The sequence below is a fragment of the Salvelinus alpinus genome, chromosome 27 (genome assembly GCF_045679555.1).
Source record: "Salvelinus alpinus chromosome 27, SLU_Salpinus.1, whole genome shotgun sequence".
NCBI lineage: Eukaryota > Metazoa > Chordata > Actinopteri > Salmoniformes > Salmonidae > Salvelinus > Salvelinus alpinus.
In genome coordinates, this window is record NC_092112.1 from 32437270 (window position 1) to 32464657 (window position 27388).

At 43.3% G+C, this 27388-nt stretch overlaps 1 pseudogene; it reads right to left on the minus strand.

Annotated features, from left to right (window-relative positions):
• Positions 1–2047: 2047 nt before the first annotated feature.
• Positions 2048–26719, minus strand: LOC139555869 (adenylate cyclase type 3-like; annotated as a pseudogene).
• Between the last annotated feature and the right edge of the window lie 669 nt (positions 26720–27388).

Sequence of the window (27388 nt, forward strand, 5' to 3'; positions counted from 1 at the left end):
CTCTATGGGGGTACCACAGGGTTCAATTCTCGGGCCGACTCTTTTCTCTGTATACATCAATGATGTTGCTCTTGCTGCGGGCGATTCCCTGATCCACCTCTACGCAGACGACACCATTCTATATACTTCCGGCCCTTCCTTGGACACTGTGCTATCTAACCTCCAAACGAGCTTCAATGCCATACAACACTCCTTCCGTGGCCTCCAACTGCTCTTAAACGCTAGTAAAACCAAATGCATGCTTTTCAACCGTTCGCTGCCTGCACCCGCACGCCCGACTAGCATCACCACCCTGGACGGTTCCGACCTAGAATATGTGGACATCTATAAGTACCTAGGTGTCTGGCTAGACTGCAAACTCTCCTTCCAGACTCATATCAAACATCTCCAATCCAAAATCAAATCAAGAATCGGCTTTCTATTCCGCAACAAAGACTCCTTCACTCACGCCGCCAAACTTACCCTAGTAAAACTGACTATCCTACCGATCCTCGACTTCGGCGATGTCATCTACAAAATAGCTTCCAATACTCTACTCAGCAAACTGGATGCAGTTTATCACAGTGCCATTCGTTTTGTTACTAAAGCACCTTATACGACCCATCACTGCGACCTGTATGCCCTAGTCGGCTGGCCCTCGCTACATGTTCGTCGTCAGACCCACTGGCTCCAGGTCATCTACAAGGCTATGCTAGGTAAAGTGCCGCCTTATCTCAGTTCACTGGTCACGATGGCTACACCCACCCGCAACACGCGCTCCAGCAGGTGTATCTCACTGATCATCCCTAAAGCCAAAACCTCATTTGGACGCCTTTCCTTCCAGTTCTCTGCTGCCTGCGACTGGAACGAATTGCAAAAATCTCTGAAGTTGGAGACTTTTATCTCCCTCAACAACTTTAAAAATCTGCTATCCGAGCAGCTAACCGATCGCTGCAGCTGTACATAGTCCATCTGTAAACTACCCACCCAATTTACCTACCTCACCCCCCATACTGCTTTTATTTATTTACTTTTCTGCTCTTTTGCACACCAGTATCTCTTCTTGCACATGATCATCTGATGATTTATCACTCCAGTGTTAATCTGCTAAATTGTAATTATTCGATTTATTGCCTACCTCATGCCTTTTGCACACATTGTATATAGATTCTCTTTTTTTTCTACCATGTTATTGACTTGTTTATTGTTTACTCCATGTGTAACTCTGTGTTGTCTGTTCACACTGCTATGCTTTATCTTGGCCAGGTCGCAGTTGCAAATGAGAACTTGTTCTCAACTAGCCTACCTGGTTAAATAAAGGTGAAATAAATAAAAAAAATAAAATAAAAAATAAAAAAAGCCTATGTAGGGGCTACCGGTCCAGAGTCACTGTGCGGCGGTATAGGTTAGTCGAGGTAATTTGTAAAGTCACTATCCATATTCAGAGGAGATGATCACTTGCACTCAGTGGCGGAACTTGAGTTTTATACACCAGAAACCAGACCAGAAATAATACTGCAACTCACAGTCATTTCACTGTGCTGAGGATTGCTGGAAATACTGTTCTGTACTAGGTTCAAATACACACAGACCTAATAAAAGGAAATTAAACATTTTTAATTAACACATTATACATACATAATATTTCAAGTGGCATTATCTTACAAAACCTGAGCTCAACTGTTTGAAAACAATAATAGAACATAAAGGATAATCATACTCAAGGCAAAACAAGTCCTGTCACACTAGTTTAGTTGGAGTCATAATATGGACTTTGGGTGGAGTGACATATGTTGTTCTATGAAGTAGTTGCCTGTATCTGAATATACACACAGTAGCTAACATATTGTACATGTACCCATCAATGTATAAAATTTATGATTTCATCTTTCAGAGAGCAAGCTGTGCTGCTCATTATAAAGGTGTATAAGTTAATAGGCCTAGTTTCTCTACTTTTTCACTTGGACTATCAGTTGCCAGAGAATCCAGATGCGGCTATTGGAGTACAAAAGTGAGTGTTTTTGTTTTTCTTAACATGCTTAAATGGTACGCTTGCCTATGCTTTAACTGTACGCTTGCCCATGGCATTTAAATTTAAGCTGTTAAAGCATGTCTCCAGTGTGTTCATATACATAAGAATGATGACTCCATGTGTAATCTGTACTATGTTTGTTGTATCAGCAGGTGTGGATCAGGAATGGTCCACTACTTGGTGAGGCAGGGCTGTAGTGGTGGTGGGACCAGTGCTGTTGCTACTTTCATGAAGAAGGTTAGTAGCTCCCCCTTCCCTTTGACAAAGATAGCCCTCTCCGGACGAAGCGGAATCCATACTCCTTCATGATGTTATAGCAGTCCTCCACCACCTAGGGGCAGTACATCATAGGGTAATGACAGATAAAAATTGTCCACAGGTCGATATGAGAAAGTTACGTTTTCAATGAAAATCACGGAAGCAATCTCTCCCCATTGAAAGCAGTTCAGCCTAAAACTGTTCAGTAAATCCTGAATTCCAGCAATAACAACACACATACAGTTCCAGTCAAAAGTTTGGACACACCTACTCATTCAAGGGTTTTTCTTTATTTTTACTGTTTTCTACATTGTAGAAATGCCAAGAGTGTGCAAAGCTGTCATCAAGGCAAAGGGTGGCTGCTTTGAAGAATCTCAAATATTAAATATATTTTGATTCGTTTAATACTTTTTTGGTTACTACATTATTCCATGTGTGTTATTTCATAGTTGGTACAGGACGGCAGGCAGGAAACAGGAGACAAAGGGCTGTGAGGCAGAGGTTTAATCCTAGACACATGAAAAGTGGAATGAATACGGAGGGTGCGGGGCAACAAAAGAAAGCCGAGGGGCTAAGGATTTCAGAGATGGGGAAAGGGCCGATGAAACGGGGGGAAAGTTTACGCAACTCCACCCGGAGGGGCAGGTCCGGAGTGGAAAGCCATACCCTCTGCCCGAGTCGATAGCGGGGAGCAGGGGCCCTGTGGCAATCCGCCTGTCGCGATACCTGGGTGTGGTCTTTAGAAGAGCGACCCGGGCTCTCTTCCAGGTACTGCGGCAGACGATCATCTGGGCAGAGGGTATCCCAAGGAACACTCGAAGGGAGAGAGACCAGTGGCCGAGCAGGGAAGGGCGTTACTGGCGTATACCAACCACACAAGTTGCTGGCTCCAGGTGGTGAGGTTGGCAGAGACGAAGCAACAAAGAGCCGTCTCCAGGTTCTGATTGGCTCACTCCAACTGGCCATTAGATTGGGGGTGATAACCAGAGGATAGGCAGGCCGACAACCCTATGAGGGTGCAGAACGTCTTCCAGAACCGGGACGAGAACTGAGGACTACGATCGGAGACCATGTCGACCGGAAGTCCATGAATCCGGAAGACCTGCTGCACCATGAGCTGAGCCACCTCCTTGGCTGAGGGTAACTTGGGAAGCGGAATAAAATGGGTGAAACGGGTGAATAACAGGACCCAACGAGCCTGCCTAAAGTTGAGGCACTTGGCGGTGTGGAGATATTCCAGGTTGTTATGGTCAGTACACACTAAGAATGGGTGTTCCGCCCCCTCCAACCAGTGCCTCCACTCCTCCAACACCATCTTGATGGCGAGGAGTTCTCGATTACCCACATCATAGTTCCTTTCAACAGGGGTAGGACGATGGGAGAGAAAAGCGCAGGGGTGCAGCTTTTGGTCCTGGGCAGAACGCTGGGACAGGACAGCCCCCACTTCGACATCCAAGGCGTCGACCTCCACCACAAACATAGGGGACAGGTCCAGATGGATTAAGATGGGGTCTGTAGTGAATCAATGCTTGAGGTCCGAGAACACCTGGTCTGGAGACCACGTGAATGGAACCTTGGGAGAGGGGAGTGCTGAGAGGGGGGAAGCCAGGGTGCTTTAACCCCAGATGAAGTGGCTGTAGAAGTTAGCAAATCCCAGGAAATTTTGCAGCTGCACTATGGATGTGGGTTGAGGCCAATCCACCACCGCTCTCACCTTGTCTGGATCCATCTGTATATGTCCTGCAGCGATGACGTATCCTAGGAAGGAGAGGGTGGAGCGATGGAATTCACACTTCTCCGCTTTAACGAAAAGCTGTTTCTTCAGGAGACGCTGAAGGACCTGTCAGACATGGAGGACGTGCTCTTGAGCTTAACGGGAGAAGACAAGGATGTCGTTGAGGTAGACAAACACGAACCGGTTCAGCATGTCCCGGAGCACATCATTCACCAGGGCCTGGAACACAGCGGGAGCGTTGGTCAGTCCAAATGGCATAAGCAAGTACTCATTGTGTCCGCTAGCCATGTTTAACGCTGTATTCCACTCATCTCCTTCCCGTATCCAAGCCAGATTGTAGGCATTCCCGAAGGTCCAACTTTGAGAATAGGGTCGCTCCCTGAAGAGGGTCGAAAGCATAGGCTCCGTTAGTCGATATACAGGTGCAGGGTTTTGTCCTTCTCCACAAAGAAGAACCCTGCGTCGGCGGGAGAGGCAGATGGACGAACACTCCCTGCAGCGAGAGAGTTCTCAATGTACTCCTCCATAGCCTTGGTCTCCGGACCCGACATGGAGTAAAGGGACCGTGTTGAAGGCCTCCCAGAGGTCCAGGTAGTCCACGGTTTCGACGCAGTTGGAGTAGGTTCTTAGCAGCCTCTCTCCCGGACAATGGAGAATCGAACACCTTCCTAACAAAATTCCCAGCTAATGAGAAAACAGTCATGATGTTTAATTTAAGATCTAACAAGACAGCCGTGGGCCTAATTTGAATGGGCGCCAACAGCAGATTTTTGGGGATCTTAAAATCCGTACCAGTACGACCCATGTGACGTCACTCCATGATAAGGTTTTATAAGGGTTAGAATGAAAACACTGTGTCACGCCCTGGCCTTAGTTTACTTTGTTTTCTTTATTATTTTGGTTAGGTCAGGGTGTGACATGGGGGATTTATGTGTTTTGTCTTGTCTAGGGGTTTGTATGTTTATGGGGTGTTTTCTAGTCTAGGTGTTTGTATGTCTATGGTTGCCTAGATTGGTTCTCAATTAGAGGCAGCTGTTTATCATTGTCTCTGATTGGGAACCATATTTAGGCAGCCATATTCTTAAGGGATTTCGTGGGTTATTGTCTTTTTGTAAGTTGCCTGTGTCTGCACTTGTTTAATAATTAGCTTCACGTTGTTTTGCATAGTTTGTTTAAGTGTTCTTCGTTTCGTTAAATAAATAGAAGAATGTATTCTTATCACGCTGCGCCTTGGTCCTCCTCTCTTCATCCAAACGACGAACGTGACACACTGTATATCAAGATAAAAGAGAGAAGAAGATAGGAAAATATGGAGAAGAAATAAGGGGGAAAGAGAGAGAGAGGAAATTGGACAATGTGTGTTACCTGAATGTTGCCCATCACCCCTGTAGACTCCATTCTGCTGGCTATGTTGACTGTGTTGCCCCAGACGTCATAGTGAGGTCTACGAGCACAGATCACTACAGCCAACACAGAGCCCTTATTCAGACCTAAGGGGGAGAGGTATGTTATGGCACACACACACACACACACACACACACACACACACACACACACGCACATTTAGATGCGAAGCATGAAGCTGTTGAAGGACTGGTTGTTGAGTTTGGTGAGAATGACCTTCATGGCCAGAGCAATGTCTGCCAGGTCAGCTAAGTGCTGCCAAAGCTCTAACAATGCCTAGAGGAGCAATAGAGCCTTCATCATTATCCTCATCACAATCATCATCAACACCATCATCATCAACACCACCAACACCATTAGCAATGCTGTTATCCTCTACAGCACATATGTCAGAGTCAAGGCCCGCGGGCCACATCCGGCCCGCGAGAAGGTTTTTTACGGCCCCTGGGATGATCTTGATTTATTATTAGAACCGGCCCGCAGACCGCAGCAAGCCGGCAGCCCGCAGATCTTTTACACGCACCAATACTACATTTCCCACAATGCAACGGTGACGCACCGAGCAGTAGGCTGCTTCATTTCAATATTTATTGGCACAGCAGTCGTCAGCATCACAGTAAAATTAACTTTCAGATACCCATCAAAAATGGCAAAACGGAAGGTGGACACTGAGAACCGGGGGTTTCAAACAAGGTGGGAGTCGGAGTATATGTTCACGGAGGTAGCTGGAAAACCTGTGTGTCTTCTGTGTGGAGAAAGTGTGGCGGTACTGAAAGAGTATAATCTGAGACGACATTATGAAACGAAACACGCGGACAAAAACAAGAATATGGACATGGAACAAAGGCTACAAAAGGCAGAGGAATTAAAACGAGGCCTCAAATCTCGACAGGCTCTGTTCAAAAAAGCCAAATCACAAGGCCAGGCTGCTGTCAAGGCCAGTTTTATTTTGGCAGAAGAGATCGCTAAATCAGCCCGGCCATTTACGGAGGGAGATTTCATCAAAAACTGCATGATTAAAGTTTGTGACGAAGTTTGCCCAGAAAAAAGGCAACTCTTTTTAAATGTGAGTCTGAGCAGAAACACCATTGCCGAGAGAGTAGACCAGTTGTCCATCAATCTAAAAGAGCAGCTTGTGAAAAAGGGAAAAGATTTCATTGCATATTCCTTGGCTGTGGATGAGAGCACCGACATTTCTGACATTGCCCAGTTGTCAATTTTCATCCGCGGAGTGGACTCCAGCCTAAGCGTGACAGAGGAGTTTTTGGCTTTACGTCCTATGCATGGCACAACTACGGGGCATGATTTGTATGAAGAGGTGTCAAGATGTGTAAATGAGATGGAGCTGCCTTGGGAAAAACTCGTGGGTTTGACAACCGACGGAGCACCTGCGATGTGTGGACACAGGAGCGGACTGGTGGCGAAGATACGGGAAAAGATGCAAGAGGAAAACGCGACAGGTGAGCTGACAGCTTATCATTGTATCATACACCAGGAAGCGTTGTGCGGTAAAGCCTTGAAAATGGAGCATGTAATGAGCATCATCACGCGCACAGTTAACTTTATCAGAGCCAAAGGTTTGAATCACCGCCAGTTCAAGGCATTTCTGACGGAGTTAGAAACGGAGCATGGTGATTTGCCTTATCACACAGAGGTGCGATGGCTAAGCCAGGGAAAGGTGCTTCAAAGATGTTTCGAGCTTCGTGAGGAGATTTGTCTGTTCTTGGACAGCAAAGGGAAAGACACAACACAACTCCGAGACGAAATGTTTCTGTGTGAAATGGCTTTTCTGTGTGACATTACGAGTCATCTGAATGCAATGAACTTGCAGCTGCAGGGTCGGGATCATGTCATCTCTGATATGTACAGTACAGTGAAGGCATTTAAAACCAAACTGACTCTGTGGGAGACGCAGATGCGGAAAGAAAATTTGAGCCACTTTCCCAGCTGCCAGACCATGAAAGAGAAGCTCTCTACCAGTGCGTTCCCGAGCGCACAGTTGGCTGATAAAATAGGTATGCTTGCCGCTGACTTTCGACGCCGATTTGCTGACTTTGAAGCACAAAAAAGCAGGTTGGAACTGCTCGGTAACCCATTTGCTGTTGACGTGGAAAGCTCACCACCAAACCTCCAAATGGAGTTGATTGACCTCCAATGCAATGATGCACTGAGGGCAAAATATGCGGCAGTGGGTGCTGCGGAGTTCGCCCGTTTCCTCCCCGACACAATGCCCCAGCTGCGCATCCAGGCTGCTCAAACGTTGTCTATGTTTGGCAGCACATACCTGTGTGAACAACTGTTTTCTTTGATGAACCTGAACAAAACATCACACAGAAGTCGACTTACTGCTGAACACCTCCACTCAATTCTGAGGATTTCCTCAGCTCAGAGCCTTACCCCGAACATTGATGAACTTGTGGAAAAGATGGGACACCACCAAGTATCACCCTCAACCTCAAACAAGTGAACATTACTGTGCAATCACATATTTAGAGTTTTTACTCAGTTCAAGTTTAAAAGTTAAAGTTTAATATTTGTTTTCACTGCATGTTACTTCTCCTTAAACAAAGTGTTGTTTTTGATTAATAGATTTTTGCACTTTATTTTATTGTATTTCAATCCAATTATATTTTAAAAATATTTCAGTTGAGTGGATGATAGAAAATTGCTATTATTGTTTTTTTCTTTGAAGTAAATTTAGCCCACTTTTGCTAAAATAGAAAATATAGGCTACTGATGGTGCCTTGAATACCGGTTTCTTTCATTTAATGTTCATGTTATGGGGATTTTTATATAAAGGAAATTTGTCTTTTGTGTCTGTTGAAAATTAAAGATTACTGACAGAGCCATAAGAAAATATTGCTTTATTTATCTGATCATATTGGAATATATTTGTTAGGTTTTCAGTAGGTTCAATTAGGTTCACTAGACTATATGCGTCATTTAAAAAATTTTCAATGAACATTCGAACAGTCCGGCCCTCGGCTTGTAGCTAAATTTTTTATTTGGCCCTCCGTCCATTTGACTTTGACACCCCTGCTCTACAGGATCGGTGTCCCCCCCGCGTGTCGGTTGAGCTAACGTGCGCTAATGTGATTAGCATGACACTGTAAGCAACAAGAAAATTTCCCAGGACATAGACATATCTGATATGGGCAGAAAGCTTAAATTCTTGTTAATCTAACTGCACTGTCCAATTTACAGTAGCTATTACAGTGAAAGAATACCATGCTATTGTTTGAGGAGAGTGCACAGTTATGAACTTGAAAATGTATCAATAAACCAATTAGGCACATTTGGCCAGACTTGATACAACATTTTGATTTTAACGCAATGGATCATTGTATCAGTCTAAAACTTTGCACATACACTGCTGCCATCTAGTGGCCAAAATCTAAATTGTGCTTAGAGTCCTAAGTCATATAATGGCCTTTCTCTTCCGTTTCAAATACTCTTTTTTTAAACGCATGTTTTTTTCTTTGTGTTATCTTTGACCAGATTTAATGTATTATATTCTCCTATATTCATTTCACATTTCCACAAACTTCAACGTGTTTCCTTTCAAATGGTTTCAAGAATATGCATATCAATGCTTCAGGTCCTGAGCTACAGGCAGTTAGATTTGGGTATGTCATTTCAGGTGAAAATTGAAAAAAGGGGTCCGATCCTACATTGAGCTTGATGAGACATGCTATATATTGAGCTCAGTGTTATCAGTTGCTGTGGTTACCGGATCTGTTTGTATTGCTCTCGAGTGTGACTCCATACAAAGAACAGAGACCCCACCCCAACCCGACCCAAAGAAACCATTCCTCCCACCCCTTCCCATCCCACCCAGCAACCAAGGTTGTTTATCAGTCCCCCTTCCAACCATCCATCCCCTGAGTCTCCCCTTACAACCCCCCCAATCACCCCCACCATCCCCCACAAAGACCAGAGACCCCAAGTACCACCCCTTCCTCGTGGGCCTGAATGCAAAGAAAGTAACAAAAGTCGAAATAAATATATATTATTGGTTTGTATGTGTGGGGCTTCAGCAGAGACTGTTCTTTACAGAGTCAAGTATACAGTATTTGTCCATGCCTCAATTGTTCCTTGACTAGCACCATTCATTCTCACTGGAGATAATTCTAATGTTATAACTTGTAATAGTAACTGTATCCACTGATTAAATGGGAGAGAGTGAGGTGATTGCCATCTTAGAGCCAACATTTATTTTTTCTCTCGCAGCAGTACTGCCTGCCAGTAGTAATCTTCTCTGATTAATTGAGAGATTCAAGGGGCTATCATCGTTAAGTAACATAATAGATGCAAAGCATTTCATATTTAAATTCATGCACTTTGAAATACATTTTGTAACTTTGCCCCAAAAGCATTTAACTGCAGGGCACTCCCACATCATATGAAGGAATGTGCCTACCTGATTTAGGGGACATAGTGAACTGTTGGGAGTTGGGGCCAATTTCATCCTAAAATGTTTCCTTGTTGTTAAATACCGTCTGTGAACAAACTTAAAATGTATAAATTTATGGTTTGGATTTTGGGATGCAAAGGTCATATTTTTCCATATTTTGTTCCAGTTGAAGGGGTTGTTCAGATTCAATTAGATCTGAGGACCATACTTTTTAAAAATGTAGATCAGTCCTTTTGTGAACCCAGATAATTTATTTATAAATACCATCATTGGATGGTTCGGTAGTTGGGTTTCGCAAGGGACTCCATAGGCCAGTGTAACAGTATAACTTTAGACCGTCCCCTCGCCCCGACACGGGCGCGAACCAGGGACCCTCTGCACACATCGACAACTGACGCCCACGCAGCGTCGTTACCCATCGCTCCACAAAAGCCGCGGCCCTTGCAGAGCAAGGGGAAACCCTACTTCAGGTCTCAGAGCAAGTGACGTAACCGATTGAAATGCTATTAGCGCGTACCCGCTAACTAGCTAGCCATTTCACATCCGTTACACCAGCATAGCTGACCTAAGTTGTAAATATAGAAAAATGGAGTTGCCTGGTAATGTGTATCTTTCAAATCATGGAATGTTCTGCAACCATGACTGTCCATGACATCGGTAAGGGTACCGATTCCACATTTGGACCAATGGGAGAGATGCAAAAGGCCGCCCTCCAGATCACAAAGCATTATTGTGAAATATTGGAGTATGGGCCTGCCATGTTGATTCTCAGTTAAATTTTTTATTTTTTCATTTTGAGCCAAATAGAAATCGTGTTAGGAATAATAATAGGACTAAAGCAATATGCAGAAATAGCTCTGCCATTTCCAGGTTGCAAAAATTCTAATAGTTTTGCCTAATTTCTGTTTATGTGACAAAACATGCAATGTACAGTGTAGAGAACCATTGTACCATCGAAACCACTGTGAAAAACATTTTCAATAACCCAAAATATTGTATTTTCAGCTGGTGTACAAAACCAAAAGTGAAAGACGCAAAAACTAAACCTATGCACAAGAAGCATAGAAATAGCGCACATAGAACAGATATACAGCTTCTTAGACTTGCTTTCAATGAGAATGACAGATCTATAATTCACATTTATATGTAAATTTGGTTGGGTCGCCCAAAAAGTTACATATTTCAGCTTTAATAACCTCTACGGGATCGGTGTCCCTATACCGGGAAGGTTGTTACTAACGTACACTAATGTCACTAGAATGACGTAACAGCCAACTTTCCAGGACATAGACTTGTCTTATATGTGCAGAAAGCTGAAATTCTTGTTAATCTAACTACACTATCCAATTTACAGTAGCTATTACATTGAAAAAATACCATGCTATTGTTTGAGGAGAGTGCACAACAATAAATAACTTTTATCACGGCAACTGGTTTGATACATTCACCTCTGAAGGTAAATTAAATTAAAATGTAGGAACTGGGTTCTACAGTTTGAACAACTGCTTTTTCTGGCCCCACACCCACCCTGCCATCTAGATGTGTGATGGTTAGTGTCTTGGTGTCTTTTCTGTAGGGAAAATAATGTATGACCTTCCTGGGAGTGTGTAAACTTTTATTACCATATCATTTGTGTATGTTCTCTATAGTTATATACTTGAAAATGTATCAATTGACCAATTCGGCACATTTGGGCAGACTTGAATCAAAATGTTGTGCAGTAATGTAACACAATGCCCAAACCGGACCCGTCGTGTGCACGAGCGTTGCTATATAAATTGACACATACATGTTATTCAATCATTGCACCCACACTGCTCGCGCGCACCAACGAGCGTCTGCGTTGCCAGGCGCTAAAATAGGTGATTATACTTGTAACATAGAACTCGCTGCAAGTCCTGCCTCTCCCATCTGCTCATTGGTTTTTAGAAGCATATACCCATGTGCTATCTTCTCATTGGTTTTTAGGAAAAGATACCCACGTGGGCGATTGAAAGATGAACTGAGGTCGGTTGTGGTAATGCACCTTATATGAAAGTTAGTTGCCAATCGCCATATAAAGTACAAAGAAGAAAAAGAAGCCTGGAAGGAGGAGAAATTACTGGAAACGATTCGGTTGACCGTTTTATGTGTGGATTATTTGTCGGAGTAGAGGATTTTATGTATTTCAGGTAAAATAACAACTCAATGTTTATAACCCAGGACAGATTAGCTAGCAACAGCAAGCTAGCTAGCTAAATAGGACAAATTAGTTAGAAACTACAAGCTAGCGAGCTACATTGACATAAATGTTTAATGCTTTTCGACCTGTTCCCAAAATAATATAATTGGTTCAGAGTTCGTTTTGATATTTCAACCTGCGTGTCGTGATCGCGTTTGGTGTGGGGGGACAAAATCAATTTGCACACGATGGCGCATGCGCAAGTCTGGTTAGGGCATAGTGTAAACTGGATCAGTCTGAAACTTTGCACACACATTGCTGTCATCTGGTGGCCAGAATCTATATTGCGCTTAAACTCCTATGTGATTTTATGGCCTCTTGCATTTCAAAGAAGATTTTTTTTATTTATAGAAAACGCATGTTTTTTGTTTCGTATTATCTTTTACCAGATCTAATGTGTTATATTCTCCTACATTAATTTCAGATTTCCACAAACTTTTTCCATTCAAGTGGTATCAAGAATATGCATATCCTGAGCTACAGGCAGTGTCACGTGTGCTATCCTTCCGGCCTCTAGGTCACCAGGCTGCTCGTTATGGCGCACACCAGTCGTCATTGTTTCTGTTGCTGTTTCATGTCGGTGCGCTGTTCGTATTTCTTGTTTTGTTCATTTATTATTTAAATGTATTCACTCCCTGAACTCGCTTCCCGATTCTCAGTGTACATCATTACAGGCAGTTAGATTTGGGTATGTCATTTTAGGCAATTATTTTTTTAAAGGGTCCGATCCTGATTAAGGGATATATCAGTGATGACCACCTCTTCCAGGGCAATAGGAGACATCATATTTCCCTCTATACTCAGCAAGGGAGCAGAATAATCAGTCTAAACCAATTTAAGATGGGGCGAAATGCTAGTGACTGGAAATACAATTTAAAGTTTGGTACGAATAGTCCTGCTACGTCTTTCCCTCTTTGCATACTACACTAAAATATAAACGCAACATGTAAAATGTTGGTCCCATGTTTCATGAGCTGAAATAAAAGATCCCAGAAATTTTCCACATGCACAAAAAGTGTATTTCTCTAAAATGTTGTGTACACATTTGTTTACATCTCTGTTAGTGAGCGTTTCTCCTTTGCCAAGATATTCCATCCACCTGGCAGGTGTGGAATAGCAAGAAGCTGATTAAACAGCATCATTACACAAGTGCACCTTGTGCTGGGGACAAAAGGCCACTCTAAAATGTGCAGTTTTGTCAAACACAACACGATACCACAAGTTTTGAGGGAGAGTGCAATTGGCATGCTGACTGCAAGAATGTCCATCAGAGCTGTTGCCAGAGAATGTAATGTTAATTTCTTTACCACAAGCCACCTTCAACGTCGTTTTAGAAAATTTGGCAGTACATCCATCACAACCGCAAACCACGTGTAACCATGCCAACCCAGAACCTCCACATCCGGCTTCTTCACCTGCAGGATTGTCTAAGACCGAAACTGGGAAGTATTTCTGACCGTAATGAAGCCCGTTTGTGGGAAAAAACGAATTCTGATTGGCTGGGCCTGGCTCCCCAGTGGGTGGTGGGTGGGCCTAGCTCCCAAGTGGGTGGTGGGTGGATGGTTTTTGTGGGATCTTGTTTCTGTGTAGTTGCCTGTGAGCACTGCTTGAGCTTCACGTATTGTTTGTTCTTATTTGTTGTTTTTGTTAGTTTCATTTTATTAAACATGTGGAACTCTACGTACGCTGCGCCTTGGTCCGTTAATTCATTAGACGATCGTGACAAAGCAACTGGGATATTATTCCACCTACTGAGGTTGGATTGCCTGTTATAACTATGGCTGAGGGATTTGTATACAGTATTTTTGTAAAAACTATTGGTCGCTAAATCTGGAGAAATGATGGACCATGTAAAAAACTGTTGGTCACTAAATCCAGCTAGAAGGACCATGTAAAAACGGTTGGCTGGTATGCCCTCACCTTTTCTGAGCGGTCGGCTGTGAATACCCTCACCCGCTATATACTTATAACTGATTGGTTTGGTTTTGCCTTCTATAGTGCTGTCCGGTTATAAGATGATGTTGAGGCCCATCACTGTACTCTTGATAGTCACCACCACACACACGTTTCCATTTGAAGATGTTTATATGATTTTGGTAATCCGAATGACAACTTGGAATTGCTGCAGTTTTATAAGACAAAGACATGCACACATTTAAAAAGTATTAGATAAGGGTTATAACTATGCAATGTATATATATGTACATGAATAAATGGCAAATGGCATTACACTCAAATCAAATTTTATTTGTCACATACACATGGTTAGCAGATGTTAATGCGAGTGTAGCGAAATGCTTGTGCTTCTAGTTCTGACCATGCAGTAATATCTAACAAGTAATCTAACCTAACAATTTCACAACTACCTTATACACACAAGTGTAAAGGAATGAATAAGAATATGTACATAAAAATATATGAATAAGTGATGGCCGAACGGCATAGGCAAGATGCAGTAGGTGGTATAGAGTACAGTATATACATATGAGATGAGTAATGTAGGGTATGTAAACATTATATAAAGTGGCATTGTTTAAAGTGGCTAGTGATACATTTATTACATACATTTTTCCATTATTAAAGTGGCTAGAGTTGAGTCAGTATGTTGGCAGCAGCCAATCAATGTTAGTGATGGCTGTTTAACAGTCTGATGGCCTTGAGATAGAAGCTGTTTTTCAGTCTCTCGGTCCCCGCTCTGATGCACCTGTACTGACCTCGCCTTCTGGATGATAGCGGGGTGAACAGGCAGTGGCTCGGGTGGTTGTTGTCCTTGATGATCTTTATGGCCTTCCTGTGACATCGGGTGGTGTAGGTGTCCTGGAGGGCAGGTAGTTTGCCCACGGTGATGTGTTGTGCAGACCTCACTACCCTCTGGAGAGCCTTACGGTTGTGGGCGGAGCAGTTGCCGTATCAGGCGGTGATACAACCCGACGGGATGCTCTCAATTGTGCATCTGTAAAAGTTTGCTAGTGTTTTTGGTGACAAGCCCAATTTCTTCAGCCCCCTGAGGTTGAAGAGGCGCTGCTGAGCCTTCTTCACCACGCTGTCTGTGTGGGTGGACCATTTCAATTTGTCCATGATGTGTACGCCGAGGAACTTAAAACTTTCCACCCTCTCCACTATTGTCCCGTCGATGTGGATAGGGGGCTGCTCCCTCTGCTGTTTCCTGAAGTCCACGATCATCTCCTTTGTTTTGTTGACATTGAGTGTGAGGTTATTTTCCTGACACCACACTCCGAGGGCCCTCACCTCCTCCCTGTAGGCCAGCTCGTCGTTGTTAGTAATCAAGCCTACCACTGTAGTGTCGTCTGCAAACTTGATGATTGAGTTGGAGGCGTGCATGGCCACGCAGTCATGGGTGAACAGGGAGTACAGGAAAGGGCTGAGAACGCACCCTTGTGGGGCCCCAGTGTTGAGGATCAGCGGGGTGGAGATGTTGTTACCTACCCTCACTACCTGGGGGCGGCCCGTCAGGAAGTCCAGGACCCAGTTGCACAGGGCGGGGTCGAGACCCAGGGTCTCGAGCTTAATGACGAGTTTGGAGGGTACTATGGTGTCAAATGCTGAGCTGTAGTCGATGAACAGCATTCTTACATAGGTATTCCTCTTGTCCAGATGGGTTAGGGCAGTGTGCAGTGTGATTGCGATTGCGTCGTCTGTGGACCTATTGGGGCGGTAAGCAAATTGGAGTGGGTCTAGGGTGTCAGGTAGGGTGGAGGTGATATGGTCCTTGACTAGTCTCTCAAAGCACTTCATGATGACGGAAGTGAGTGCTACGGGGCGGTAGTCGTTTAGCTCAGTTACCTTAGCTTTCTTGGGAACAGGAACAATGGTGGCCCTCTTGAAGCATGTGGGAACAGCAGACTGGGATAAGGATTGATTGAATATGTCCGTAAACACACCAGCCAGCTGGTCTGCGCATGCTCTGAGGACGCGGCTGGGGATGCCGTCTGGGCCTGCAGCCTTGCGAGGATTAACACGTTTAAATGTTTTAACCACGTTGGCTGCAGTGAAGGAGAGCCCGCAGGTTTTGGTAGCGGGCCGTGTCAGTGGCACTGTATTGTCCTCAAAGCGAGCAAAGAAGTTGTTTAGTTTGTCTGGGAGCAAGACATCGTGGTCCGCGACGGGGCAGGTTTTTCTTTTGTAGTCTGTAGTGATTGACTGTAGATCCTGCAACATACCTCTCGTGTCTGAGCCGTTGAATTGCGACTCTACTTTGTCTCTATACTGACGCTTAGCTTGTTTGATTGCCTTGCAGAGGGAATAGCTACACTGTTTTTTATTTGGTTATGTTTCCGGTCACCTTGCCCTGATTAAAAGCAGTGGTTCGCGCTTTCAGTTTTGCGCGAATGCTGGCATCAATCCGCAGTTTCTGGTTGGGGAATGTTTTAAAGACGCTGTGGGTACAACATCACCGATGCACTTGCTAATGAACTCGCTCACCGAATCAGCGTATTCATCAATGTTGTTGTTTGACGCTATGCTGAACATATCCCAGTCCACGCGATCGAAGCAATCTTGAAGCGTGGTATCCGATTGGTCGGACCAGCGTTGAACAGACTTGAGCACGGGTGCTTCCTGTTTTAGTTTCTGTCTATAGGCTGGGATCAACAAAATGGAGTCGTGGTCAGTTTTTCCGAACGGAGGGCGGGGGAGGGCCTTATATGCGTCGCAGAAGTTAGAATAACAATGATCCAGGGTTTTGCCAGCCCGGGTCGCGCAATCGATATGCTATGCTTAGGGAGCCTTGTTTTCAGATTAGTCTTGTTAAAATCCCCAGCTACAATAAATGCAGCCTCAGGATATGTGGTTTCCAGTTTACATAGAGTCAAATGAAGTTCGTTCAGGGCCGTCGATGTGTCTGCTTGGGGGGAATATACACGACTGTGATTATGATCGAAGAGAATTCTCTTGGTAGATAATGCGGTCGGCATTTGATTGTGAGGAATTCTAAGTCAGGTGAACAAAAGGACTTGAGTTCCTGTATGTTGTTATGATCACACCACGTCTCGTTAATCATAAGGCATACACCCCCGCCCTTCTTCTTACCAGAGAGATGCTTGTTTCTGTCGGCGCGATGCGTGAAGAAACCAGGTGGCTGTACCGACTCCGATAGCGTGTCTCGAGTGAGCCATGTTTCCGTGAAACAAAGAACGTTACAGTCTCTGATGTCTCTCCGGAAGGCAACCCTTGCTCGGATTTCGTCTACCTTGTTGTCAAGAGACTGGACATTGGCGAATAGTATGCTCGGGAGCGGTGCGCGATGTGCCCGTCTACGGAGCCTGACCAGAAGACCGCTCCGTCTGCCCCTTCTGCAGCGCCGTTGTTTTGGGTCGCCGGCTGGGATCCGATCCATTGTCCTGGGTGGTGCGCCAAAGAGAGGATCCGCTTCAGGAAAGTCGTATTCCTGGTCGTAATGTTGGTGAGTTGACAATGCTCTTAAATCCAATAGTTCCTCCCCGACTGTATGTAATAAAACCTAAGATTTCCTGGGGTAACAATGTAAGAAATAACACATAAAAAAACAAAATACTGCATAGTTTCCTAGGAACGCGAAGCGAGGCGGCCATCTCTGTCGGCGCCGGATGTTTTTCAATTCAATAAAATTACAAATTGAAATGCACTTACAACATGTCTACAAAGGACTATAAACACAGCATCAATATAACATGAACTTGAACATTCACCTCTTGGAGAGAGAAAGCGAAACCAATTACTTGGATTGAAAAAGGGTCAAGATGTATGGCACAAAGGGTCAAGATGAGACATCAGATCTGCCCTGCCGCCACAGGGTCATAAATTACTCTGCGCATGAGCAACCTCCAAGAACGGTCTGGGATGACTCTAGAAGCTCGCCCATGGCACCACAATAAAACACCTTAATAAAAGCCACCACGGAAAACGCTGCGGTAGCGTGTGCATGCAAAAGACAATGCCCGCCAATACATCAACCAAACTACTTCTGCAAAAGCACTTGTGCAACCAATACAACAATAACATCAATGGCTGTACAGAATTATACTACAAACAACAAATAATACAGATAGCAGTATTGGCAACTCCTACATCAAAATTAGCAACAGCCATACAGTAGAACATATGGCTGAAACGTATCAAAGTACCAGTAAGTAATTAGTGGTAATTACCTATTATTAGGGTACTAGGGGGTAACTAGCCCCCCCTAAGAACAATGTTTAATTGCTGACACAAAAAAGCAATGTTTGGTAAGAAATGGTATGTGGATGAAGGTCATGCTTAGGCCAATAAACTACAAAGGGAAATAAATGGCTACAGTTTAGGGGACCTTCAATGCTGCAGACATTTTTTGGTACCCTTCCCCAGATCTGTGCCTCGACAGAATCCTGTCTCGGAGCTCTATGAACAATTCCTTAGATCTCATGGCTTGGTTTTTGCTCTGACATGCATTGTCAACTGTGGGACATTCCAGGACAGCCATCTATGCAGCGACTCCACCAATTAGGCCATTATGGTAGTGTGACCAGACGTAAGCCACTCCTTAACCTGACAGAGCTTGAGAGCATCTGCAGAGAAGAATGGGAGAAACTCCCCAATCAGCTTGTAGCGTCATACCCAAGAAGACTCGAGGCTGTAATCACTACCAAAGGTGCTTCAACAAAGTACTGAGTAAAGGGTCTGAATACTTACGTAAATGCGATGTTTCAGTAGTTTTTTAAAATAAAATGTGCAAACATGTATAAAAACCTGTTTTTGCTTTGTCGTTATGAGGGAAAAAAACAATTTAATACATTTTAGAATAAGGCTGTAACGTAACAAAATGTGGAAAAAGTCAAGGGGTCTTAATACTTTTCCCGAATGCACTGTAGGTCACAAATAAAGCTATCCCAAATAAAATTGGAGCCCAACTCATGAGTTCACCTCCTGCACTGCTCATACCTAATCAATTCCCCACCTGTGACTGAAAACAGGGAGAGAGATGCCAATTGAAAAGCTGTCTCTTAAAAACCTAGCTAGCTATCCAGCAATATGACATAAAATGCTGTGTAAAATAGAATAAAGACTCTAAAGTAACATTAACTGTAAAGCTATCAGTCACTAGTGGAAACATTTACCACTTCAATTAGTTACATTATTTTTTAAATGTATTTTACCTCAGATGATCTGGTAGTAAGGTTGTTAGCTAGCACTCCTTGCAGCTTATGCTAACTAGCTAGCTGGCTAGCATTTACTGCTAGTGAGGTTGCTAGCTAGCAAATTAGCATAAACTGGTGCTAACTGGGCATTAGTGGATTATTTATCTTTCCTACTTGTATATTTAAAAAACAATTATAGATATAACTTCATTGGATTATATCTACAACTAAAAACATTTTTTTTAAATTGATAAACTTTTTAAAAAAAAAACCCGCTACTTACATTTTGATGACATTCAGACATTCGTGTTACTGTTGACAATAAAAAGTCCTCAGAAACATGTGTCTTCTCCCTTCGGATCAAATCAAAATCAAATCAAATCGTATTGGTCACATACACATGGTTAGCAGATGTTATTTATTGTGAGTGTAGCGAAATGCTTGTGCTTCTAGTTCCGACAGTGCAGCAATATCTAACAAGTAATATCTAACAATTCCACAACAAATACCTAACACACACAAATCTAAGTAAGGAATGGAATAAGAATATATAAATATAAATATATTGATGCCAGAGCAGCATAGGCTAAGATGCAATAGATAGTATAGAATACAGTATATACAAATGAGATGAGTAATGCAAGATATGTAAGAACAGGCAGGGGTCAATAATCCAGTGTGGTGAGGCAAGGTACAGAACGGCAGGCAGGCTCAGGGTCAGGGCAGGCAGAAAGGTCAAAACCGTAAACAACTAGAAAACAGGAACTAGAACAGACAGGAGCAAGGGGGAAATCGCTGGTAGGTTTCACAAAACAAAACAAACTGGCAACAGACAAACAGAGAACACAGGTATAAGTGGTGGAGACAAGCACAAAGACAAGTGAAACAGATCAGAGTGTGACAGTCAACAGAGAATAAATGTATTTTTAAAAAAAACCTGCGTTGGGCCGTGTGGACTAATTTGAGTAAGTAAATATTCGAGACTGGACAACAATATTTTGGAAAACAAATTAATGTCTGTGTTTATCAAAGATAGGGGGCAATAGTGAGAACACTGGGTAGCATCTTACCTTTTTTTATTTTTATAAAAGCTAAATTAGTGCTGTATTCACATCTCTCCCAAATGAACCTTGTGAACAGCTGTATTAATAATTTTGAGCAATAGTGGAACTAATTGTAAATAGACCTTAGGAGGAATACCGGCCCATCCAGGTGATTTGCCTTTATTCATGCTATCCAATGCCCTTTTGAGTTCATTTAAAGAGATTTGGGCTCCCAGCGAGGTGTCTTCCTCTGTTGAGAGAAGAGGAGTTCTTAATTATTTTAGAAAGGACTTAGTCTGGCTTGGTGTGGATTTAAAATCAGAGGTGTACAGTTCTTTATAGAAGCGGGAGAATTTGGGTTCTGATCGTACTTCCCTGTTTCAGATTCAATAGTTGCTATATCAGCTAATTGATCATTACTGCGTACCTTGTTGGCCAGTAAACGACTGGGACGATTACCATGGACGTAATGGTTGAGTCTAACTCGATGGATGGCAAATTCTGCTCTCTGTCTTATCGATAAATTAAGTTCTGTCTTGACTTTGGAAAGAGTAATAGCTACCAGGTCTGAAAACAGTGTTCGTTGTGAACTTAACAATGCACTTAACAAACATTTCCAAATCTGATATCTTCTTTAATTGTGATTTATTCAAGTTTTTTTTAAATAAAACCTTTGGTGGCATCTCATAGAATCCGAGGGTCATCCACTGAATTTTTATTGATCATTATTAATTAATTTAGTTCAATTTCAAATTGATCACAGAATGTAGGATTTTGTAGTAATGAAACATTGAAATGCCATCTTGTGGCTCTTTCAGGAGATTCTGAAATTTGAAGTTGGCAGTAGTAAGCGTGGTGGTCAGTAAAGCGCGTTGGTCGAATTTCTATTTGCTTGATTAAAGAAAATAGACTTGTAGATAATAGTATGTAATCGATTTGTGAGAATGATTTATGCCTGTTTGCGTAGAAAGTGTACTATTTTGCTTTAGAGTGATGAGCTCACCAGGCTTCAATGATGTTGTAATCAGAGAGTATATGCTGGAGAGCCTTGGTTGCTTGTGGATTATTGTTGTTCTTATTAGATTTGTCTCGCATGTACAAAATGGCATTCATGTCTGTCCCAATAACCAGATGGAATTGCAGATATTTATGAATTTGAAGCGTACACATTAATAAAGGCAATTTTCTTTCCATTATGGGTAACTTTCAGGAAAGTGATTCTGCCTTCTTGGTCTTTACCGAAGATGGTGATGTTTTGTTCCTTATGTATCATTATGATTACACCTTTAGTTTTGTTTGGGGCTGATGAAAAAGCATCCAGTTTGTACAAATGGTTCTCTATTCTTTGTGAGTCCTTTTGGAGCAGGTGTGTTTCTTGGAGCAGGTGTGTTTCTTGGAGCAGGTGTGTTTCTTGGAGCAGGTGTGTTTCTTGGAGCAGGTGTGTTTCTTGGAGCAGGTGTGTTTCTTGGAGCAGGTGTGTTTCTTGGAGCAGGTGTGTTTCTTGGAGCAGGTGTGTTTCTTGGAGCAGGTGTGTTTCTTGGAGCAGGTGTGTTTCTTGGAGCAGGTGTGTTTCTTGGAGCAGGTGTGTTTCTTGGAGCAGGTGTGTTTCTTGGAGCAGGTGTGTTTCTTGGAGCAGGTGTGTTTCTTGGAGCATTGCTATATCAACATGGTTTCTTTCTAGAATATCAAGACAGCTGGAACGTTTAATAGGACAGTTTAGGCCTTTCAAATTCTAAGAGAGAATAGCTAGCGTTGCCATTGTTAAACCATTTTTTAATGTATTATTAATGATGTAATTGTTATCTTTAGTGTTAATAAGCCCATTTATGTGAAACAAAAAGCATGACCCACAGAGACACCCACCCATTGGTTGTTCCCCACCCAGAACCCCCCTGTGAACCATTCCCCCACTTCCTTAAATATTAACTCTCTTAAGCGGCGTTTTTGGGGGGGATCTTAAGGTATTGAGAGAGAAAGAAACTAAAACATGAAATAAGTAAACATGTACCCCTTCAGACCTTTAAATGTAAGTTTGCAGACTTGATGAAAAGAAGAAGAGAAAATAAGTAGTCTAGATATAACAACAGATTTGCAAGGCTAAAGAGTCAAATAGGATGGCTGTAGGAGTAATAGCTTTGATTGATAATTGATCCATTATCTTCATTATTATTAGCAATATGGTCTAAATGACTTTAAACATAAAGTACCCTCAATGTGTATTAAGCATTTAGGTGCTCTATACTATGTACAAAGAAAAAAGTAGAGGGTATGTGCAGGAAATGCAGTCTCTAATCTTCACAATAATGAATCATGGCCTGTAGGCCATTCAGATACATTCAGAAGTGTAAACAGAGGGGGACAGCCATCTGTGGTATCCCATTTGAGACTGGCCATCTATTCTAAACAGTTTAGCCCATGTAATGCGCTGTAGCCCCACAAGGAAGCAGCCCCAGTCTGTATGACACTTTAATATATTGTCCATTAATTGGTGTGAAGTTATCATTATCTAAATGTCCTGGACCATAGGCAACATAATGAGAATGAAGTCCAATGTTCAGCAATAACAATAATAATAATAAGTGTTCCTTTTACCCAATTGAAGGGTGTCCTCGTTGTTTTATGCTGAGGGCAGCATCACAGCCATAGGCTAGGCTGCATGATTGTGCATGGACAGAATATCTGAATATATCTGTCGGCTCGTCCCTTTTGTGTGTTGGGCTTGATGTGTTTCTTAAGGAAGTATTGAGCCTCCTTGGCAGTGGAAAACGTGTGTTGTATGCTGGAAGGTTATGATGAGTTTTGCCGGGTGGATGAAGCAGCATCTCAGGTTTAGCTTGCATAGCTCTGATCTCACCTCATTGTACTGTAGGTCGTCATCTGTTTCAGCAGTTCGGCACTCAGATCTGGGTAGATGCTGATCCTCTTCTCCACATAAGTAAGAGCTCCCGGTTCCGCTTTGAGGCGAACAATTTGCCGTTTGACTTAAAAACTGTGGATTCCAACAATCATACACTGGGATCTGTTCCGGAGGGGACCCGTGCGCCTTGCTTCTCCTGACAAAACAGTTCATAGAAATGATTGGTCATGAAGGAAGTTGGGTTGCCCACTTCCACACCAGTTTCAAGTCATATGACCCGCACATTGAATTCACGGGAATGATTTTCGAGTGATTGTGTTTTCTTTTTTAGGAGATTGATTTCCCCTTAGCTTAGTTTGCGCTGTGTCCAGGTCATGGAGTCACCCCTTTGTCACATTGGCCGAAAAATGGGGAAGCTCGCAAGCCGAAGAACACCATCCCAACCGCGAAGCACGGGGGTGGCAGCATCATGTTGTGGAGTGCTTTGCTGCAGGAGGGACTGGTGCACTTCACAAAATAGATGGCTTCATGAGAAAGGAAAAGTATGTGGATATATTGAATCAACATCTCAAGACATCAGTCAGGAAGTTAAAGCTTGGTCGCAAATGTGTCTTCTTGGACAATGACCCCAAGCATACTTCCAAAGTTGTGGCAAAATGGCTTAAGGACAACAAAGTCAAGGTATTGGAGTGGCCATCACAAAGCCCTGACCTCAATCCTATAGAAAATTTGTGGGCAGAACTGAAAAAGCGTGTGCGAGCAAGGAGGCCTACAAACCTGACTCAGTTACACCAGCTCTGTCAGGAGGAATGGGCCAAAATTCACTCAACTTATTGTGGGAAGCTTGTGGAAGGCTACCTGACACATTTGACCCAAGTGAAACAATTTAAAGGCAATGCTACCAAATACTAATTGAGTGTATGTAAACTTCTGACCCACTGGGAATGTGATGAAAGAAATACAAGCTGAAAAATATAATTTCACATTCTTAAAATAAAGTGGTGATCCTAACTGACAGAGAATTTCTACTAGGATTAAATGTCAGGAATTGTGAAAAACTGAGTTTAAATGTATTTGGCTAAGGTGTATGTAAACTTCCGATTTCAACTGTACATGTGATATTATATGTTGAAAATTCTTTCCAAAATAAGTCAGTTAATTCATATGTATTTTACTAAACTAAGCAATGAGAAAGCCACATGTTATCCAATTATTCAGTTACTGTACTAAAACACACACACACACACACAAGCGCACACACGCGCGCACACACACACACACACACAGTGGGTTAAGATGACTCACACTGTCAAGTGTGTCTACTTGTGTGCAGTCGCCGACTCCCCCTCATCTACGGAAAAAAATCGCAGCAGCCCCACCTCTAAACTACTTCCCACAGCTATGTAGTCTTCTCATAATTTGACTGGCTGTACAGCTCCTACAGAGGAGAAACAAAACTGATAGGGAAGAAAAACGTTTACAACTCGCTGTATTTTTTTCCCATACCCTTTCTCCCTTCTTGTTTGTCTTTTCATTTTCCCTCTATCTTTTTACTCTCCATTCCTTCTCTCACCTCGCCTCTCTTAGAGCCCTGGAAGTGTTGGGCGACATGTTCAGGCAGCATGTTGGTGACCAGTGATTCATCTCAAACACCCTAACCTTCTGGTCATGCACCTCAATCTTTCACAAGAACAGCTTATTTGACTGCCTCTCCACCTAGGTGTATGTGTGTGAGAAAGAGAGAGGTGAGGAAGAGGAGAGTGTGGGGGAAGCTCCTACAGACTATTGTTGTTGGGGGAATCAGTAACAAGATTATTATTATTATTATTTACGAGTTACAGGCTGAGGCTCATTGAGGTCTGACTCAATCTGGTTCTGAGGTGTGATTGTGAGGATGGTCAGGAGGAGGTGACTCACATGTCTGGCAAAGTAGTAAAAGCTTATCCTCATGATAATGACCATCACTGTCATCAGAGACTTGGAAGGGACTACAGATGTCCTGAGGACAGAGAGAAGATGGGGGAGAGCGAGAGGGAACATATTGAGTATCCACAGCTTTACACATTACCTACCTACCATTTCAGTACATGTTTTTAGCACCACTTGAGGGGTTATTGTTCCTCACCTGTAGCTGGTAAATCGTATGAAGTCATATAGTTCGTAGATGTCCCTCCAGCTGTAGATGTTGACGACACCCGTTGTCACAACTACCAGCAGCATGAGCCCCAGCTTGACCAGCTGGCTGACCCGCACCAGTATATGGTGGTCGCCACGAGCGACAGCACCGCCATGTAGCTGTAGTGTTTGGGGTTCTCAGAGCAACCCCCTATTCTATCTACTCTTTCCTCTTCTCCTCCTCACTTACGTCTCTTCGTTCTCTCTCCAGCAGCTCCAGGTTCAGTAGTCTGTTCAGCTCCTGTTCACACTCCCTGGCGTCCGTCTTCTTGTTTATCTGACGCTGAGGGCTCGTCACTTAGGCATCACAGGTCAAAGGTCATAAATAGGCTCACAGTGAAATTCACACACTTAGTCAAATCTAAAGGAAATCTTAAACTGAAAAATTTAGAAATCAGGGTCACACAGAGTGTTTCTTGGTAGACTTAAACAAATCTACTTTGAAACAGAAGTATACACCTCACACACATGGTTATGGGATTAAAAATGTTAAAATGTATTACATTTTGAGTTATGTACATCACAGAACCGTTTGACATAGAAACACCGGATTTTCGGCAGTTTTTTTGAAATAGTTTATTATAAAATTATGAAAAATATGAATAACATTCCACCCATGAGGTCACTAGTCATTTAACTGCAGGAAAGGGCTACGGCTTAGGTGTACCTGTGTGTCTTCCTGTTTGCACTCTATGGGCGTGGCCCGGACAGAGCCAATGCTCCCATTGGTCTATGTGGTGTTAATCAACTGGGGAGAGTTTCCGTTCTGAAAAACGAGGGGGGAGACAGAGGGAGAGGAATATAAAACATTTCATTTACAGAACCATGCCAGACAGAAAAAGGTAATCTCTCACCACCCCGTTGAGTCCGTTGACCTGGGTGGTTTCCTTGGGTACCAGCAACAGGTATGTGTCTATGCCTTTCTCCAGCAGGTACTTATACCTCTCCCCTCAGCTTCCCAGCTCTAGGTCAAACTCTCCATGGTCCTCTGGGAGATGTGGACACGCAGGGAGAACACGTGCACGCACGCACTCTTGTCCTTCCCCTAACTAACAAGGCGGCTTCCACCATGGCCAGGCCCATTATGATGGAGCAAGCTGTGTGGTCGTCACGGTAGCCAGGCAGGCCACAGATACAGTAGTAACAGTCTCCCAGGATCTTGATACACAACTGGTGGTGTTGCTGCATGGAGGGGGAGGGTGGAGAGAGGAGAGAATCAACGACAGACATGATATGAATGTACAGTATGTCATGAGTTGTGTGTGTTTGTGAGAGAAATAAACAGTGTATTTTAAAAACAGCACAAGGAAGTCGGATGAGTGTGAAAGTCTCATAACATGACATATTGTCGTGAGAGATGAGGAGAGGAAGAGAACAACACAAGGAGACTTCACTTGCTTTGGCAATGTTAACATATGTTTCCCATGCCAATAAAGCCCCTTGAATTGACTTGAAACAAGGCCATGGAGAGACAAAGCAAGACATACACGCTGAGGAAAGCTGGTTAAAACCCACTAAATTACCAAACAGGATACTGCAAGAGAGACAGAGACAGAGAGCGAGAAGAGGGGGGGGCAGAGAAAACAAAATTGCTTAATAGATGTGTTCTGATAAACTGGCTGCACCCGTCTCTCAGAAGCCTCCACTGCCTCTTTGGTATCACACAACACTCTAAACTCAGCTAATCAGTTGCCTTTGTGTATCAGGTTAGGCAAGCCAGCTTTGCAGGGATCTGTGGGACACAGAGCTGAGTTTTTTTTTTTTAAGATTGTTGTTGAAGCAGAGCTTGTTGTGAAGAAAGTTGTCAAGGAAGTGAGTTTGTGTTTATAAAGGACCTCCCACCCCCACCTACCGTCAACCAATCATGTAAATGCAGAGCTATAGGGAGCCCTCCACATTGTTACATCATTTGGGCTGCACATGGCGATGCGGTACTGAGCTCAATTTGGCCTCTGCATGCCTCCAGAGGCTTCGCAATTGCGTCACAACATCCATACAGCGCCCCCGACCACATTTTCGGGTCAAGCATAAATTGGTTTTGAGCATCACAATGCTCACACAGCACCCCTCACAACCTGTCAGTCACGACTTCCTTTTCAGCAGGATGTTGATATGTTCATCCCTCCCCCTATCTGCCCCTCTCCCCCAGCTCCTGATT